Raw genomic sequence first — 20,687 nt, forward strand, 5'->3', positions numbered from 1 at the left:
AAAAGATGAGTAGATATAATGGACCTAAAAATAAGTGATCATTGGAACTAAAAAACTCCATCAGTGAACTGACAGGTAAATTTCTGATCTAGAAGATCAGGCCCAGAAATTCTCCCAGAGCATAATATAAAGGACAAATGCATCCACGGTATGAAAGAAAAGTTGTGAGCCATGAATCATAGATCTGGATGATTCACATTTATCCAATAGCAGTTAACTCTTAAAAATAAGTGAAAGGATCGAATTTTGTTTGTGTGAGTGTAGTGTAATTTATGTTCCAATTTTTCACTTTGATAACTGCATGATAAACATCCTGATACAGTAAAGTTTGAGCACATATCTGATTATTAACCTCTGCCCATTTATAAAGGAATAAAGGACAGAATAGAATATTTATTTTTAATGTTTAAAAATTTTTTAATTTTTAAAAAGAGTTTATTTATCTGAGAGAGACACTGAGTGTGTGAGAGAGTAAGCATGGGCAAGGGAGGAGGGGCAAGGGGAGAGGGAGAAGCAGATTTCCCCACTGAGCATGAAGCCCTACTATGTGGAGCTCCATCCCAAGACCCCAGAATCATGACCTGAGCCAAAGGTAGAAGGGAGACACTTCCTAGACTGAACCACCCAAGTGTCCCATGGATAGAATTTTTAAAATGCATGCAGTGTACCCTAAACATTTGAACCTAATTTAAATCACCAGTATATATATTTATCCACCAAACTTTGGATGTGAGGCCAGATAACTGGTATTACAGGTGAGCCTTACCCATCAGGCATACAGACCAATTTCCAGTATAGGTTTCTGTATTTGGAAGAAAAGCTAAAGATAAATTCAAACATAATTTGTGTGTAGCATCCTGGACTTTAATTTTTTTTTTTTTTAAGATTTTGTTTATTCATGAGAGAGGCAGAGACACAGGCAGAGGGAGAAGCAGGCTCCATGCATGGAGCCTGATGCGAGACTTGATCCCAGGACCCCAGGATCGCACCCTGAGCCAAAGGCAGAAGCTTAACCGCTGAGCCACCCCTGTGTCCCAACTTTTAAAAATTTTGAATCTTTTACACTTGTTTCATCCCAAATAAAATGAGAGCATAACAACTTAGCTTTCACAAGTCTTTCCAAAATTTTCAAATAAACAGTTTTGCACTTGTATTTCCCTGTCTAATATTTAGTGATTGATTAAATTACATGACTACAAAATGTCATACCTACGTATGTTCAAGCAAATGTAATTGTTTCTTGGTAAACATACAGGCCAATTGGTGGAAATAATTGCTTGGAGCAAGACAAGGGAGTAATCTACTAGCTGTGTGCATTCTGCATGTTGCATGCCTCGGTGATCATGTTTTCTAGGTGGTGTGTATAGAGAATTATTTAATTCAGTAATTGACTTGATTTGGCTGATATAACTATTATTGGTTAGGTAGAGATTAACAGAATTTTTTTTTTAGTATTGTAATAAAATTTCCAGAGATAAAGAAAGACATGCACCTTCACATCAAAGGATGAATCACCAAGCTCACAGTCATTTAAGTAGAGACCTATACCTAGACATATTATGGGGAAATATTAGAAAGTCAAAGTGAAAATTCTACAAGTTTAATAAAGGAATGATTATTCCTAATGGAATGAGTGTCAGACACTAGAGGATCATCAGTTGATAGTTTTAGAGATCTGAGGAAATGTGATATTGACTTAGCCCAACTACCATTCATTTTTTTTCAAGTTTCTATTTAAATTCCAGTTAGTTAACATACAGTATAGTATTAGTCTCAGTTGTAGAATTTAGTGATTCATCACTTAGATATACAACACCCAGTGCTCATCAAAACAGGTGCCCATGGGCAGCCCCGGTGGCTCAGCAGTTTAGCGCCGTCTTCAGTCTGGGGCCTGATCTGGAGACCCAGGATCAAGTCCCATGTCCGGCTCCCTGCATAGACTTCTCCCTCTGCCTGTGTCTCTGCCTCTCTCTCTCTCTCTCTCTCTCTCTCTCTTTCTCTGTGTGTGTGTGTCTCTCATGAATAAATAAATAAAATCTTTTTTTTTTTAAAAAAAACAGGTGCCCCCTTTAATACCTATCACCTATTTATCCCATTCCCCCACCCACCTTCCCTCCAGTAACTCTTGGTTTGTTCTGTGAGTTAAGAGCCAAACTACCATTCAAACCTAAAAGCAAAGCAAAATCATTTTCAAAATTATAAGGACTTGGGATGCCTGGGTGGCTCAGCAATTGGGCATCTGCCTTTGACTCAGGGCATGATCCCGGAGTCTGGGATCGAGTCCCACATCGGGCTCCCTTCAGAGAGCCTGCTTCTCCCTTTGCCTGTGTCTCTGCCTCTCTCTGTGTGTCTCTCATGAACAAAAAATTAAAATCTTTAAAAAAGAAAACAAAAACACAAAAAGTCCAAAATTATAAGGACTCAGACTTTACCGAACAGAACCTCCAGAAAGGTATGCAATGAAAAAGTCTTCCTCCAACATCCTTTTTCCAGTCATTGTTATATTCCCTCCTAGATGTTACTAATAACCCTAGCTAGGGTTATTAGTTTCTAGTGTGTGATCTAGAAGCAGTTGATGCATAAGCAAATATGTATATGTAAATGTATAGTGTTTAAGCCTACATTATTTATACATAGACACAAATGCATGCACATGTGAGATGATCACATATGAGTGCACAAAGAGATTCCTCTTTCTTTTCATGATAGCTCCCTTTTATACCTGATTGCAGGTATGTTCTGTAATCTACTTGTTGTTGATGTACATTTGATCAGTTTAAGTATTTTCCTATTATGAACAGTGCTAAATAAACAGGACTCTGTAGATATGCCAGTTTGCTTCTGTAATGTAAATATTTGTCAAAGGGCATGCCGTATTGGTCATTTGGATTGATGGTGCCTGATTGTACCCGACAGAGATGGTGCCACTCTGTACTCAACAGGCCAGAAGAGTCTGAGAGTATGTCTTTCCCCTATGCTTTTACCAACATGGGTGTTATTAAAGAGGTTGATGTTTGTGAAATCTAATAGGCAAAGAAATGTTAGCTCAGTGTAGTTTTTATTGACAGTTTTGGGGTATTTTTTTTTTGTGAGGCTGAGCATCTTTTCATATTTTTATTCTTAGTTCCTTTGCTGTAAATGTACCATTCGTATCCTCTATTCATTGTGCTATTAGATTTTTAGTCTTTTTCATTGCTTTCCAGAACTCTTTTTGATTAGTTTTTTAAAAAGATAAATGTTAATAACAAAATGATACAGGCTGAGTATAGAAAGTTAGGAAAACATATAAAGTAAGTCATCTGTAAACTTACCATACATAGATAGTCACTTTTTAGTGTATATGCTGAAAAGGAAATATAAATATCAAATAAACTTTTGCAACTGTTTTCAAGATTATTGGTAAACTAGTAAAAGCAGATTTTCTCAAACATCATTTCTGGTTAATTAGGTTGGCACAGATTATGCAAATTGACAATATCCAGGGGGAATGCTTTGGGAGTCCTTAATCTTAACAGGAGAGCAAATTGGTAGAGACTTTTGTATTATATGTACTAAATTGTAAAAGTGCTTACCCTGCTTTGCAGGAATATTCATATCTTTGCAAAAGATTTACATATAAGCCTATTCATTGCAATGTTATTTTCAAGACATTGTAAGTATTCATCATCATTAGTGGGCTACTTACGTGTGTGTGTGTGTGTGTGTGTGTGTGTGAATTCCCAGAGAACAAAAAGATAAAAGAAGTAATTCCTTGCTTCAATATATTGACAATTTTAAGCAACTGTTTTTTTGCTTCAGCTTCTTGTCCTGCCTGTGTCCATCATAATTCTCGGATTTAATCAGTGTTCAGTGTCTCTTTATCAACTGAAGAGCGCGTCTCTTTAAGGCATTTTATGGTTTTCTGGTTTAAAATTCAGAGTAGTGTGTATGATTATGGTTCTGCTCCCGGTGACACATGAGAAGTTTCTGTATGTAGAATGTGCAGATAACTCCGTTCTTATTTGAGGCAAGGATACGGTGAATTCTAATTAAAAAATAATCTTATAAGAATCATCATGCTGATGGATTGACATTGAACATTTAAAGTCAATAAATTCTTTAATCATGTATTAATCTATGTCTTTGTATCCTGAGAGAATTCAGGCATGAAGCAATTTTATGAGAAGAAATTTTGTTTAATAATATTTGCTGATTAAATAATTACTTATTGAAATTTGTTAGCTGAATCATAGCATGATATACTTTTTACATTCGGGAAATTCTTGACAAGAGCTTTAAAGTATTTTTTTTATGCAACACTAAAACAGCACATTTGTATTAAGCTCACGCACAATGTTTCCACTTAATTGCAATTACATTTTTATGTCAGATGGTTTTATGGCTTTACATGTACAAAGTAAAGAATAATCAGAGGAGTTCTAGGTTCCTGATCGATGGGAAGTGTCTTACCTTAGAAAAGTAATCTTCGCATATTTTGAGGCAGTGGGACAATCAGTAGTCCCTCTTGGATTATGATTTGGGGGATTTCCTGAAAGAAAATTTTAAGATTCCCTTAGTGAAACAAGGACCATAACTTGCTTCAGAGTGCATTTAGGGTGCAGCCATAGTGAGTACATCATCTTGTCTCCATCTCATCTTTATTCTTACGCCAAGCCCTAGACTGAGAGAAGTGAGAAAATAGGAACTAAGCCATTTTAATGCTACCCAGATATTTGTACAGAATTATTGCGTGGCGGTGTTGAGAAGGTCCCCGGGGGTTAGAGTTTAGTATTTGACTTTTCCAACAAGAGAAACTTGATTTCATTTCATAATTAACATGCATATATCTGCAATAAATTATTAACTGTTGAGGCTTTAACTCAGATGATCAAGAAATGGAGCTGATGAGCCCAGGCCAATTTTGGCATTATTTAACATTTTCTGCTTTCCTGTTGCTTGCCATTAAAAATAAAATAATAAGATCTAAACATTTGTTTTTTTTCTTCACAAGCACATAAAAATGTTTTACCTTAGTTTTTTTCTTTTTTTCCTCTTCTGCAATGCTTCATGTAAAATATATGACCACTTTCTGCAGTGAGCTCACATCACTGGTTCTTTGCTCATGCTTCTGGGTGCTTTTTTTCTTAAAGTCTAGTGTGCAGACAGCTTTGTCAAAATCATGATGGTAGGGGTGAGGTTGAGAGAGTTGGGAATTCTCATTTAAATCAGAATCCCAGTCTGGGCCTCAGATCCAAGAAATGCATTTATAAAGAATCCAAGGTAATTCTTGTGCAAGCTAAAATTTGAGGGTAGCCACTGGGAATTTAAGAAACAAACCAGATGAACATGTGGGAAGGGAAAAAGAAAGAAAAGAGAGAGAGAAAGGGAAGCAAATCATAAGAGAGACTCTTAATGGTAGAGAACAAACTGAGAGTTGGTGCAGGAAGGGAGTTGAGGGTTGAGTTGAATGGGTGATGGGTATTAGGGAGGGCACTTGTTATGATGAGCACTGAGTGTTGTATGTAAATGATGAATCACTGAATTCTGCTTATGAAACCAATGTTCCATTATATGGTCACTAACTAAAATTTAAATTTTGAGTGGCCTTGAAAATTCCAGCACTCACAATCTTTAATAGCTAGAGTTATATCCATCAAATTTTATACCCTAGGTGGATGGATTTTAATACTCCTTTTTAGCTCCTATAGTGAACTTGGATACCTTCTGTCTTTACCTTTACCCCAGGAGCCCACTCAGATCTCATTGAGCTGGAAAGGATTTTATGGATTTCAAAACCTTATTCAATAAGTTATAAATGTGAGCTAGTCAGGAGGTGATATCATGGGACCTTAATGTTGTTATGAATGTTTTTCTGCTCTTTAGGTGGAAAAGTATATAGAAATTGAAACTTGCTTCCCATTCTGGAATTTGGAAGTCAACAAAGTTCAATTACTTCCAACTGTCATCAACAGTTTCATGGGTAATGTAACAGTAGACCTACTCCTGCCCTTTCACAATAGATATTGTAATGAAATAAAGTTTATCAGCAACAAAGGAAGGAACATACCTTCAGATTGAAAGGAGTCTACCTTGGCAGCCAGTTTAGATGTGGCTAAATGAAGACTGAAGCATAAAAAAATGTATTATTTATTATTATGTAAAATTTTTAATTAAAATTTGTTAAAAGGTAAGCTAGCTCAAATGGCAGAAATAACTAACAAGAAATAAAATAACAAGTCTTATCTACTCATTCACATTCTGTGAACTTGGATGTTGTGAGTCCTGTAAAGCTCATTACAATAACAGTGGAAACACATAAACCTGCTAAGAGGAATGGCCAGGCAGATAAATCTATCAACTAATCTGATAGGTGCAAATGGTGTATTTCCATTATTACTTGGATCCCAGTGTAGATGAGTGAAATGTAGGAAGTACATTTTCATTATAAAAGTTTTATATTATCAGCAGATATTTTCGTGTACCCCGTTCATAGATGGGCAGTTCAGTTATTGACTGAGAAACTTGTATATAATTAGCAGAGTCTATGTGTTGTTTTATGACTCTGGTTGTATGCTTGCAGGTAGAGTACATTGCATTTCAGAATTTTATTACAACAAAATATAAAGTTTGAGTCATTTATTTTGGAAGTAACGATTATATATAACTAACAATGTGTAATGTTTGAGTGATCCTTTGTGGAAATATCTTTTAATAAATTTAACTTAGCATCCTCTGTTTTGTCTACTAACATGGATAATTCTTGTGTCACTGTACATCTCCAGTTAGAATTTTGTCAGTTCAAAATAGGTGGTTCTAATTATTAATGTTTTAAAAAGCCTTGAGTATCTTAAATTGAATGTTCCTATGCAAAAATTTTTCTAAGTAGAATCTAATTATTTCTCCTTAGTAAGATAGGTTCATGAATACGCCAAGCCAGGTTTTCTAAGGTAAATCATTATTTAAAATGTAACATACAGGATATTGTGATGCTTTTTTTTTTCTATTATCTTTTTTTCTGGTGTGATTTATATGCCCAAAATTCACCCAAATGTACAGTGTGGTGACTTTTAGTGCATTTACAGAATTGCACAACCATCACTGCTATCCAGTGTTAGAACATTTCATCATCCCCAAGTGGTCACTCATACCCATTTTGCAGTCACTCTGTTTCTACCCCCAGTCCCAGGCAACCACTAATTTATTTTCTGTTTCAATAAATTTGCCTTTATATTTCATATAAATGAAATCATATAAAATTTTGTCTCTTGCCTGGCTTTTTAAACTTAGTATAATATTTTTGAGGCTCTTCCATGTGGTAACATGTATCAGTAGTTCATTTTTTTTCTTACTAGATTATGAGCCATTGTTTTTTTAAAAATTTTTTTAAATGTTTTATTTATTAGAGAGCATAAGCAGGGGGAGGGAGACAGACAAACAGACTCCACACTGAGTGTGGAGCCTGACGTTGGGCTTGATCCCATGACCCTGAGACAATGACTTGAGGGGAAATCCAGAGTCTGTTGCCTAACTGACTGAGCCACTCAAGTGCCTTAATAAGCCATTTGTTATATAACACCACATTTTGTTTATCTCTTCATATGTTGTGGACATTTGGATTGCTTCTATTTTTTCACTATTATGAATAATGGTCATATGAACAGTCATTGTGTAGGTATATGTTTTCATTCCCAGGGAGCAGATGGAATTCCTTCCATCTAGGAGTGGAATTGTTAGGTCATTTGGTAAATATACATTTAATATTTTAGGAAACTGGCAAATTCTTTTATAACCAGTTTACACTCCCAACAGGAAAGTATGCAGGATTCCAATTTTTCCATATCCTCAACAATACCTGTTATTGTCTTATTTTGATCATAACTGATCTCTGGGCATGCAGTGGTATCTCCTTGTTTGCATTTCTCTGATGACTATGTATGGAGCATCTTGTCATGTGCTATCTCATAGCTAATCATAAATCATCTTTGGTGGAATAGCTAATCAGATCTTTTCCCTATTTAAAATTAGTTTTTTGGGATCCCTGGGTGGCACAGCGGTTTGGTGCCTGCCTTTGGCCCAGGGCACAATCCTGGAGACCTGGGATCGAATCCCACATCGGGCTCCCGGTGCATGGAACCTGCTTCTCCCTCTGCCTGTGTCTCTGCCTCTCTCTCTCTCTCTCTGTGACTATCATAAATAAATAAAAATTTAAAGAAAAAAAATAAAATAAAATTAGTTTTTTTTTTTGTCTTTCTACTATTTCGTTTTAAGTGTTCTTTAAATACTTGGATGTAAATGTTTTGTCAGATGTATGATTTACTGCTGTTTTCTTCTAGTCTGTGCATTTCTGTTCAGTTTCTTAATGGTGTCTTCTAAAGTTAATTTTTATAAATTTTGAAAAAAAATCCAGTATCATTTATTTATTAGCTGTACTTTTGGTGTTGTATCTAAGAACTCTGCATCTAACTTAGAGTTGCATAGATTTTTTCCTTTTGGTTGCATAGGTTTTCTTTCAGTTTTCATATTTAGGTCTATGATTTATTCTAAGTTTTTGTGTATAGTGTGAGCTCGGGATTCAAATTAATCTCTTTGCATGTATATATCAAATTTTCTCTCAACACCATTTACTAGAAAGTTTATTCTTTCCTCATGAAATGCCATTGGGCTTTCGTTGAAAGTCAACAAAAATACAAGTTTACTTTTGAATTGTTAATACTGTTCTTTCTATAAATATATGTTTATCCTTCTATCAGTACTATGACGTCATGATTTATGTAGCTTTGTAATATGTTTTGAATTTGGGAACTTCAAGTTTGATTTCTTTTTAAAAAATATTTTGGCTTTCTTTATCCTTTGCATTCCTATAAAATATTTAGGATCAGATTATTAATATCGACAGAGTGCTGGACTTTGATAGGAATTGTGTTTAAAGATCAATTTGGGGAGAGAGTCCATCCTAAAGGCTTTTTAGCTATCTATAAATTATTATTACTAGAACAGTCATTAGGGGATGTTTTGAACACTGTATTGATTGATAAGGAGCAGAATTAGCTACTGATAGCTCATATTATAATGTACAAGATTTAAGCTTCATAAGGATTTATGAGAGCAAGGAAAGCCATTCATTTGGAATTACACAAATAAGATATATATAATTAGTGTCTTTGCACAATTAGGATGTGAATCTAGGTATCATACTTCAGTATTGCTTCATATTGTCCCATTGCTGTGAAGAAGACCAAAGTTGTTAGGGTCAAGGCTGAAATAAAATAAACAAGTCCAAACAAGCTTAGAAAATCCAAATCAACATTTTCAAGAAGTAGATTTTAGTCACAGAGTTATTCCCTAAATATAAATTTATATCCAAATAATTATATGTTTATTTAAACAGAGCCAAGATTTCCAGTATAATGCCTTTTATTAAAAACCAAAGCAATATGCTTTCTTTGGTAATATGACTATAGACAGATGTCTTCCAGCTATTGGAATCATTACTGAGAAAATGTTAGGAAAATAAAGGCCCTTAGGTAATGTATTTGTCATTAATAATATGAAGAAGACTTATAAAAGATAGAAATTTTGTATTTAGTTAATTCCAGTAGATAATTTTACACATTTTAGCAGCGCTTACATAGGGATATGTTACAAAACTGACAGCATTGTAGAATTGATGAAATTTAATATGAAAACAAATGTGGACTTGGTGTTGTTTTAGGAAGCAAACATTTATGAATGCCTCATTGCAACTGTTGTTCTGGAAAAACTTGGCTCATGAAATAAAAAGTAACAATATCCAAGTCATTATATTTAAATCTTTGGTTTTGAATGATAATGTAGGGGGGTGTACAAGAAATATTTATAATTTTTATTAATGTGCTTTTTTTTAATGTGCTTTAATTTCTTCTACTTACGTTGACTGTATGTAGGTCAGGATTACAACAGATTTTCATCCCTGTAAATATTAAATTTGAGCTTTAAGAAATATAATGATGGTTCAAAAACTCTGCCAGGGTAGATGCTTTGAAGTGGTCAGGGGAAAATGGATAAGACATATTTACAAATACCACTTGAAATTTGCGTCCAAATTTGAGTTGGTAGAGTGGTAGATTAAAGAAACATGTTTGACTACCAATTTAATTCCCATGATGGTCTATTTTGCATTTTCAGTTTCCATAGTTCTGTTTCTTATCAGGCCCCAAGAGTTTATAAGCTATGTGAAATGACAGGACCTTCCTTGGAGAGAGGTAGAGTCATGAAGAGGGTCAGTGGTTGGAAGATGAAAGAAGAGAAGCAAATCCACTGATGCATATTTAGAATGTGTTTTAAGCTTAAGAATGTGGAAACCCCTTACTTCTATTTGAAATGCTTTTGGAATTATATTCTAAAGCATCCCTGGGGACAGCCCAGCACTGCACATTAATATGATTTAAGAGAGCTCCAAAGCATTTGCCTATAGTTAGCTCAGTTGTAGTATTTTAGTAAGTGTTCTAATAACTTGGCTGCTCTTGCCTTGGCTATGGAGTCTCCACAAGTGCACAGTGTCCAATTTTTGGGTGCTTGGTCACATGGTCTTACGTGTTCTGAACCTATTAATAACTCACCATAGACTTGTAAGAGAATACATCAGACTCTATATTGGAACTGCATAATCTACTGTCTATTTAATCCTTCTCTCATTTCTTTCCATTACCTATTCCTCTAGAAGATACTCATTCAGTTCTTTTCAGTGTTTATATTCCCTCCCCTTCCTGTAATTCTGAAATGGATTCCAATAAATTAATCTGGAGACTTAAGAAAAATACACAGTGTAAGTGCAAGAGAAGACAGTGGAGGACCACTATAATACTACAAGTGGTTATAACTGTGACAGTAACATAGGTCTTTAAGGTAGGTACTTTACAGCTTATAAACTGCATTTACAAAATCTTTTGATTGTGGTATGTTACATATTTTTAGAAAACAAGTGAGCTGCTCAAACAAATGCATAGATGTGAATAGCTTTCTGTGCCCTGACTGGCATACAAGACACATATCTGCAAGAAGTACAAGAGGTACTGAACTTTCTCACTAATCATATCTACAGGGGTAGGAAACAGGTGACACCTCCACTTTTTTCTTTATCAGATCAGTAAAGATCAGCGAATAGAATTCTATTTGCATCGATTTTATAAAAGAAAGACTTGAAGCCCAGTATATAATAGCTGTATTTATTGAGTGCTACTATATGCTGCACTCACGCTCATACTGCCATATGTTATGGCTCAGTTCCATAGAAATGCAACAAGATACATATCTCAAACAATTTTATAAATAAAATGCTGAATCTCATGGATATTGAGTAAATCACCCATATCAGACAGCTGGTAAGGCCCAGGAGGTGAAATTCAAAGTTACACCTCTATGTGTGTGCATGCACACATGTGTGCATATAGTGAAAATATTGTGTGACTTCAATTTTATTTATCAGAGATGTATAACATTCATTTTAGTTCTTTGACCCAAGGTATAGGGTGGAAATTGACATGGAGTAGAACAGAACAGAAATGACATAACAGAAATTACTAATTTTTTTGAGAGGGAGGGGGAGGGATAAAGGGAGATGGACAGAGAGAATCTTAAGCAGGCTCCATGTTCAGTGCAGAGTTTGATGTGGGGGGTCATCTCATAACCCTGAGATCATGACCAAGCTGAAATCAAGAGTCAGATGCTTAACTGAGCCTCTCCGGCTCCCAGAAATTACTAATTTTTTAATGTAACCTATCTTTCATTACTTCTTCTAATTGCTGTCTTGTATTAGTACTCTTAAAATTTTAAAGCAGAAAATTAGCACCAGTGGAGGGATTTTCTTTAAAATATGCCTAACAGAGTCCAATACCATAAACACTTCTGAAAGCAAAGAATTTATTAATTTCACTTTCCAGTTTCATTGTTGGAAAATGCTGTTGGAAAGTCCTGGCATCTTGGATTAATCTCAGTTTTGTTCTTTGGAATACATAGAATGCTATATCTCTCTTATGACAGTTAGCAATGACTATGACAACAGCTACAAACAGAATGATTTATGAATCAGTGAGTTTGGGACACCGTACCTTGTGGTTTTTAAGAGTTATATAAATAGTTTTTATAGTAATCCTGTGAAGAAGGGGTTGTTACACCCATTTTGTTGATCAGAAATTGAGTAATTTGCTTGAGGTTGCCAAGAAAGCAAGCTTGGAATCAAATCCAGGTTTGTCTGATTTGGAAGCTAATACCATTCATGGAAGTGGTTTGAAGACTGAGTTCTGCAGGACTATTAAGTTTCAGAAATTTCAGAAATTGCCATGTTTCTGGTTTTGGAGTGAAGGAAAATGAAAGGGAGGGTTAAGAATAGAAGGTGAACTCTAGGCTCTTCTAACTTGAGTGCCATCAGCCCCATTGTTTCCTATTTAGTATCATGTCATTTTGTAGAATATTTGGTTTGAAAAGTGTGCAAGTAGAATAAGAACTCGTGGAACTCTGACTTCCAGCCATGATGAAATAGGAAATAGAACGTCAGGCAAACTATGTGGATTAATGGTTTTTCAGGCATTGGACAAAAGGTAGCACATGGCAATCATCCCTGAGAGAAAAGAAACCAATGAAGAATCTGTGCATATGTCCCAGTTTACAGCCTGAGAGAGGCTGCAGCACTGAAAGGGAACAAAAATAGAGCTCAGCATTCTTGTTGAATTAAAGAGACAGGGTTGGGATTGAGAGAAGCCAAGGAAGCTAGAATTTTCTGAAGGACTAAAGAAGAGGGAACAGTGCATTAAGAGAGGGTTTTGATGTGCAGAGGGCTCTTCTGGTCTGTTTGTCTGAATATCGATCTGAAATTTGTAGAACATTCTACCCTGCCACACCAGAGGCACACATTATTTTGCCAGTGCCCCAAGAATATATCCCTATATAATACCTTATTCAAGGCCATAAAGCATGTCTCTGTGAAGTTAAGGGGAGTGAAGTACGACAAAGTAAGTTTTCTTAGTCCAACAAAATTAAAAATAGCAATTAGTAAGAGAAAGGTATATGGGAAATCCTCAAGTATTTGGAAATGAAATAATATACTTTTAGATAACATAGGAAATAATCACAAAGGAAATTAGAAAATTTGGGGACGTGGATGAAAATGAAATACAACATATCATAATTTGTGGATTGCAACTAAAGTGGTGCATAGAGGAATATACATCACATACATAGAAAAAAAGAAAAAAAGATTACACATCAATGATCTAAGTATACACATGAAAAAATTAGAAAAAAAGAAGAGCAAATTAAGCAGAAAGGAGAAATAAAAATAAGAGCTGATATGAGTGAGGGTTGCTCAGTGGTTGAGCATCTGCCTTTGGCTCAGGTAGTGATCCCAGGGTCCTGGGATCAAATTCTGCATCCATCTCCCTGCAGGGAGCCTGCTTCTCTCTCTGCCTCTCTCTGTGTGTCTCTCATGAATAAATAAATATAATCTTTAAAAAAGAAAGAGCTGATATCAATGAAAAAGAATAGAACATTATTAGGGAAAATTAGTTACATTACATTACAAAATAAAAATAATTGATAAACTCCTATTTGTAAAAAAAATAAACACAAATGCTCAATATAATTAGAGTGAGGACATCATTACAAATACAGTAGGCCTGAAAAGGATAACAAGGGAATATAATAAACAACTTTGTGACAGTAAATTCAGTCATTTTAATGAAATGGACAAATAATATTGTAAAACACAAAACTCCCTTAAGAAAAATCAGTAAACAACATTCTTTTTTTTTTTTTTTAAATAGATTTATTTATTTGAGAGAGAGTGTGTGAATGGGGGAAGGGGCAGAGGGAAAGAATCTCAAGCAAACTCCCTGCCCAGCATGGGCCTGACACAGAGTTGGATCCTAGAACCCTGTGATCACAACCTGAGGAGAAATCAGGAGTCTATTGTTTAACAAGTGAGTCAACCAGGAACTCCTGAACAGCATTATTACTAAAGAGAAATTGAATTTGAAGTTAAACGCTGTCCCCAGGCAAAAGTGGCTCACCTCATGAACTCTATCACTTTATGAGCCTTCAGTCATCCAGACAACCTTTTTAGGTGTCAAGTTGAATTATCCCCTCACCTTTTCAGCTTTTCTGTTCCATATACATGGAATATAACATACTTCATGTGGGGTTTCTTGTTCCCTTTATTTCTCCAAATTAAAAGAACTACCAGGTTTCTTCATTCCCAAAGAACACAATGATTCAAAAAAAAAGCTCCATCATATTATACATAGATTTGCAAAATTTCAATTAAGTGCTGCTCTAAACATTTGTTTACATTGTAACAGGATTTGTAAGAACAAAGAATTATTATCGATCATGCTCAATGACATCACTGTAACTATCCATTACTATCTACACCACCCTGTCCCACTAATCACTGACCTCTTGTTTACATTTCTGGAGGTACCATGAAGATTTTCACCAGTTATTTTTATTTTGAGATTTTCTAAAGGTGATTTTTTTTAAAGGTTTTATTTATTTATTCATGAAAGACACAGATAAAGAGAGAGAGAGAGAGGCAGAGACATAGGCAGAGGGAGAAGCAGGCTCCATGCAGGGAGCCCTATGCAGGACTCGATCCTGGGACTCCAGAATCACACTCTGAGCCGAAGGCAGATGCTCAACCGCTGAGCCACCCAGGTGTCCTAAAGGTGAATTTTTATAAAAATATAATTAATCCCTTTAGGTAAATTCCTTTCTTAGGATTTTCTTTGAGTGTATAGATAGGGCCATAGGTGAGCAACATTTCTGGTATTTTTATACACTTAATTTTGCTTTTATAATATAAACAGGATATAACTTTTGTAACTTTTTAATTGAATGATGAGAAATTTTTATTTGTTTAATGTACTAATATTTTATTAGTTATATACATTGCAAATATCTTCAAGTTTGTAGCCTTAAGATAATTTTATGTCATTTATGTAAATCTTTTTAAACAACTATATAATATTCCATAATATGAGAACATAGTAATTTATTTAAAATGCTAATATAACTTCTTAGTTAAGAACAAGCAGCTTTGCTATTTATTATATGTTACTTTGAATAAGATATTTAATCTGACATTCTGCTTCATATTTAACACAAGGAAAAATATTTCCTATTTCATATGGTTATAGTTGAGATTAGAGAAATAATGCAAATAAATTATTCCCAGAGCAGGATTTCTTAGCCTCATCACCAAGGACATTTTGGGCAATTGTTTTGGGGCTGTTTGGTGCATTGCAGAATATTTAATAGCATCTTTGGCCTCTAGCCACTAGAGGCCCCATCTGGATAGCCAAAAAAGAACTGGCTTTTAAAAATTCATATTGTATTTTTGAATTGTTTCATTTTTAAAAAATATGAAATGCTTCATGAATTTGCTTGTTATCCTTGTGCAGGGGCCTTGCCAGTCTTCTCTGTATCATTCCAAGTTTAGTCTATGTACTGCTGAAGCGAGTATGTCTTGTCTACCCTTTAAACTGCAATACTTGTTTGTATATAGTATAGTTTATTTATCCATTCACCTATTATTACTGTTCATTCACCTTTGCCTCCCCTTTAATTTTTACATTTTAGAGCTAAAATAGAATAATTATCTTCTTTTTTTGAGTTTCATGTGCACATGTGTGAGAGTTTCTCTTGGGTATATGCCTATCAATAGTATGTTGGCTTCTCGATGTACCTATTTTCATTAATTATTATATATATTCAGGTGGTTCCTTATGGTGATTATAATACAATTTCCTCTTGCCAGCTGTGTTTTTTCCCACATCCATACCAACAAACTTCTGGTATTGTCAGACTATTATTTTTTCTAATCTTTACTCACATTTTGGTCATTAGTGGAGCAAATTAAAAAATTCGTTTTTTTTTTTTTTATTTTTGTAAACATTTATTTGAAAGAGGGAGAGTGAGAGAGCACAGAGAAGGGACAGGCAGAGGAAGAGGAAGGGAGAATCCCATGTAGACTCCATGCTGAATGCAGAGCCTGTCACTGGGCTCAATCCCAGGATCCCAAGATCACAACTTTAGTAGCCGAAACCGAGTCAGATACTCAACTGACTGCACCATCCATGCACCCATAGAAAAATTTGTTTTAAAAATGGAAAAAGTGAACAATACCACTAACCCACTTCCAGAAAATTTTGCCAGAAAACACTTAGAACAGTCATCAAGCTAGATCATATGTGGTGGGGCTGTAAAAAATCTTCTCAACAAATTTAAAATAACTGAAAACATATTAATGTGTTCTCTGGCAACAGTGAAATTAATGGAAATCAGCAAGCAAAATAATGCCTGAAAATTAGTATAAGTTTGTAAGTGAAACAGTACACTACCGAATAGTACATAGATCAAAGAAGAATTCACTGGGAAATTTAAAAAATATTTTGAAATGAAATAAAATGAGAACGCTGTATCAAAATATATGGGATGCAGCTAAGTAATACTTATGGGAAAATTTATATCATTAAATACTTATGTCAGGAAATACGATAGTTCAATCTTAAATCAGGAAAAAAAGAGCAAATTAAACCCAGAATGCATAGAAGGAAATAATATATGTAAGAACAGTAAGCATTGAAGTTAAATAAAGCAGAAATAGTGGAGAAAAATAAAATTTCTGGAAAGAATAACAAAATTGCTATATCTCTAGCTGGATTGATCAAAGAAAAAACACAAATTATCAATATTAGGAATAAAAGGGAGACATCACAATGGTTTCTTTGGAATTAATATTATAATAAGGGAATGTTATGAACAACTTTATGTCAAGAAAGTTTATAACACTGGGTGAACAGGACAAATCCTTGAAAGATACATATAAGGGACACCTGGGTGGCTCAGTGGTTGGGTGTCTGCCTTTGGCCCAGGGTGTGATCCCGGAGTCCCAGGATTGAGTCTTGTGTCGGGCTCCCTGCATGGAGCCTGCTTCTCCCTCTGCCTGTGTCTCTGCCTTTCTCTCTCTGTACCTCTCATGAATAAATAAATAAAATTAAAAAAAGAAAGATACATATTAATAAACTGGCTCAAAAAATAATGCAGAACATCTGTGGAGCTCTAAATAAAGTGTGATTGAATTTATAGTTAAAATTTTTCCCACAAAGAAAATTCCAGGGCCAAATTGAAGTGAATTTTGTTAACCATCCATTTGATGAAATACCACAGATTCTTTCAAGTCATTTGAAGAAACAGAACAGTTCCCAATACTTTTATAGGGCCAGCATTATCCTGATGTCAAAGACAAATAAAGAAGGGTACCTGGGTGGCTCAGTCAGTTGTGCGGCCGATTCTTGATTTTGGCTCAGGTCGTGATCTCAGGGTTGTGGGATTGAGCTCCACATGGGCTCTGTGCTGGGCATGGGACCTGCTTGTGATTCTCTCTCCATCTCCCTCTGCTCCTCCCTCCCCATCTCTCTCTCTCTCCCTCACAAAAACAAACAAACAAAACGGATAAAGATATTGCCAAGAAAAAAAATAAAACCCATAGTTTAATCCCACAGAAACATAGACATTAAAATACTTACCAAATATAAGCAGTTAAAAACTAGCAATAGATAAAAAGAATAATATATCATGACCAGAAAGAGATTATCCCAAGAATGCAAGGATGGCTTAACCTTAAAAATATTTATCAATGTCATTCAATACATGAAACAAATGAAGAAGTATACAACAATGCCAATGAATACAGAAAAATAGTTTGACAAAATTTAACATTAATTTCTGATAAAAGTGTTTAGCAAACTAAGGCTAGATAGTACTTACCAAAACCTGTTAATGCTCATCTACAAAAAAAGAAAAATAAAAAAGCCTTGGTTGACATCATTTTTAAGTGCAAAAGACTGTATTATCAGTAATAGGATGAGGATATTCATTCTCACCACTTGTATTCAACATTGCACCAGGGATTTTAACCAGTACTATAAGCAAAAGTAAATACATTAATTAAAAAATTAAAGACATGTAGATAGAACAGAAAGAGGTAAAATTGTCTTTATATGCAGACAACATGATCATATACATGGGAAATCCTAAGGAACCTACTAAATAGCTACTAAAACTAAAAAATAAATTTAGTAAGGTCACAAGGTATAATGCCAACTTATAATAAATGAGTGTGTGTGTGTGTGTGTGTGTGAGAGAGAGAGAGAGAGAGAGAGACAGAGACAGAGACAGAGAGAGGGAGAAGGAGAGACCTCAGTTCTTTTCTTCTTTGCCTCTAGCATTCTTCTGCTCACTCCTGTTAGGTATACATACTATTTAGCTTAATACAGGTAAAACTTGAATTAGATATTCTTTCCAATATAATTATCACTAATTAAACAGAGTGAAGTTGAGGCAACTAAAACTTCTTTCTTAGATATCTATTTAACCTAGGCATTTATTTTAATTCCTCAAGAATTTCAAGATTATTTTCTCTCAAAGGGATAGTGGGGGACTTTCAAGATGCAGAGAAAAATTTGAGTCAGGGCTTAAAAAGCAAGATGGTTTTTCAACATATGGTGTTATTTATTATATATATAACAGTGCACTTTAGCCATAAAGTTAAACTCTTTGCATTTTAAAGTTCTATAAATAAAGTTCCTTAAAAACTCATGGTAGAGGCACCTGGGTGGGTCAGTCAGTAAAGTGTCTGACTCTTGATTTTGGCTCAGGTCATGATCTCAGCATTGTGAGATCCAGCCCTGCATCAGGCTCTGCACTGGATGTCGAGCCTACTTGGGATTCTCTCTCTCCTCCCTCTGCTCTTCCCCCCAAAAAACTCCAGAAACAAAAACAAAAATACTTCACTCTGTAGTAGGTCAATATTAAATATTTCAATTTTATGGCCTTTCAGGTCTGTTTTAAATTTAATTAAAGTTTGTCTTATAGTAATATAGTAAGTGTGTGTGTGTGTGTATAGTGCATATATATGTATATATATATATATATATATATATATATATATATGTTTATAATAACATAGCTTAGCTCCAGCTCACCATCTTGTATAGTGCCTTGATTCAGTTGTAAATGGTTATATTTCTGTTCATGGACCATAATATGCATATAAAAATGTATAATTCACATATACATACTAATTAATATAATTGAATTTTAAAGTTTTGTTTCTCATCTTTTTATATATGTAAAATATTAAATACATTTATCCTTTCTCTTGGCATTTGTACTAAATTCCAAATAGCATAACATTTTCTAGATGAACTTTCTCAGTTTGGAATAATCTCAGTTTGTTGAAATAATTACTTTCATTCTGCAGAAGTGGTCTGGGTTCTTACTAAGAGTGTAATTCAATAAAACATGTGTCTTCAACTCTTTTAAAGCAATTACTCTGGCGTATACTGTTTAGTGAGAACTGTAATTCATATGTATTCTTTGGGTAGTTGTTGAATCAAACCTGAAGGGATTCATACCCATATATGGATTTGAAGTCTACGTGTTGGATAAATTGAATAAATAATAGGTCCCAGATAAATTGCAAACCCCAAAGAAAGCATGTGGCAATGTTGTAACTCTGTATTGTGTGGGTGGTGTGATTTTTAGGCCTCTGGTTTTATTTATTTTCTGCTAGAGATCCTATTAGCAGCCATAGCAAAGGAAACATACCAGGCTTTTATGTTGAATTGAAAATCTTCGTTATCTAGAGATAAGGTACTTAAGACTTTGTAAGGTAGAACACAGGAATAGTTCACTTTCTATAAAGATTTATAGTTGTGTGAAGTGCTTTCACATATATCATTTCCTTTAATGGACAGGAAGCTGTTATCCATAAGATAGGAAAGGGCCACTTTAATTTCACTCCTAATGTTGTTGCCTTTGTCCTGACTAAGCTTTACACAGACACTCACACCCATTTTTATCTGCCAACCATCAGCCCAGCTCCTAAGGCTGAAAAGTGAACCAAATTTGGCATGCATGCTCTTGAAACTGAATGAGTGGTGTTTAAGGAAATTAATCCAGAGTATAGAATACATTTCAAAATGTTACAAAGCCTTAGTAGTCTATGAAGATGAGACTTGATGTCACAATTGAGCCCATTTAGCTTTCGTTCATAGTTGTGATTTACTACTCAAGTCAGTAGGTAGTAATTTTGACATCATTATTCACCTACGGGCTAACCTTTATCAAGTGCCCATTGTGAAAAAGTAATACACTTAACTAAAACAGTTGGTAGGTTTTCTCATCTTTAAGCTCAATATCAGAAGAAAAAGAAAGGTAATGCAGCAGAAGTGAGAGAAAACAGTGCCTCTTGGATTCTCTTTTCTGTACTGTTCCTTCTGTTCACCTCTCTGTGATTTGGAAAGTGTTAGTTGTCTGCTAGGTCCTTGTGGTAACCACAGTGATCTAGGCTCCATATCCTGTGGTGGGATGTTCAATGAAGTCACGGTGAAGAAGCCCATTTCCAAACCTACTGGCCTATGGCAGTTTCAGTTTTCAAAACCTTTCCTTTTTTTAATTCAGTGATCTCAAATCTTCCATTTTATCATTTATGAGAATCTTTTCAGGACCATTGGCTCGTAGTTTCCTGGATGGATGCACAGTCAGTTATAATTTCCTGAGATTGCTTGTTTTCATATTTTCTAGGAAGCATATTCTGAGTTGTGCAGATGCTTTGGAAGCATCCATCTTTTGTGATTAAGGCTTTGGCTCTGTTATTTGGAGGAGTGCATCAT

At 34.8% G+C, this 20,687-nt stretch overlaps 1 protein-coding gene and 1 non-coding gene across 2 annotated transcripts in view; one reads left to right on the forward strand and one right to left on the reverse strand.

Annotated features, from left to right (window-relative positions):
• ADAMTS19 (ADAM metallopeptidase with thrombospondin type 1 motif 19) overlaps positions 1-20,687 on the forward strand; it is a 228,940-nt gene that overhangs the window by 6,266 nt on the left and 201,987 nt on the right. The window lies entirely within an intron of this gene.
• Positions 15,366-15,472, reverse strand: LOC119874124. Its single transcript, XR_005367335.1, has one exon. It is a non-coding gene; the product is annotated as a U6 spliceosomal RNA (small nuclear RNA).

Source organism: Canis lupus, chromosome 11 (genome assembly GCF_011100685.1).
Source record: "Canis lupus familiaris isolate Mischka breed German Shepherd chromosome 11, alternate assembly UU_Cfam_GSD_1.0, whole genome shotgun sequence".
Classification (NCBI taxonomy): Eukaryota; Metazoa; Chordata; class Mammalia; order Carnivora; family Canidae; genus Canis; species Canis lupus.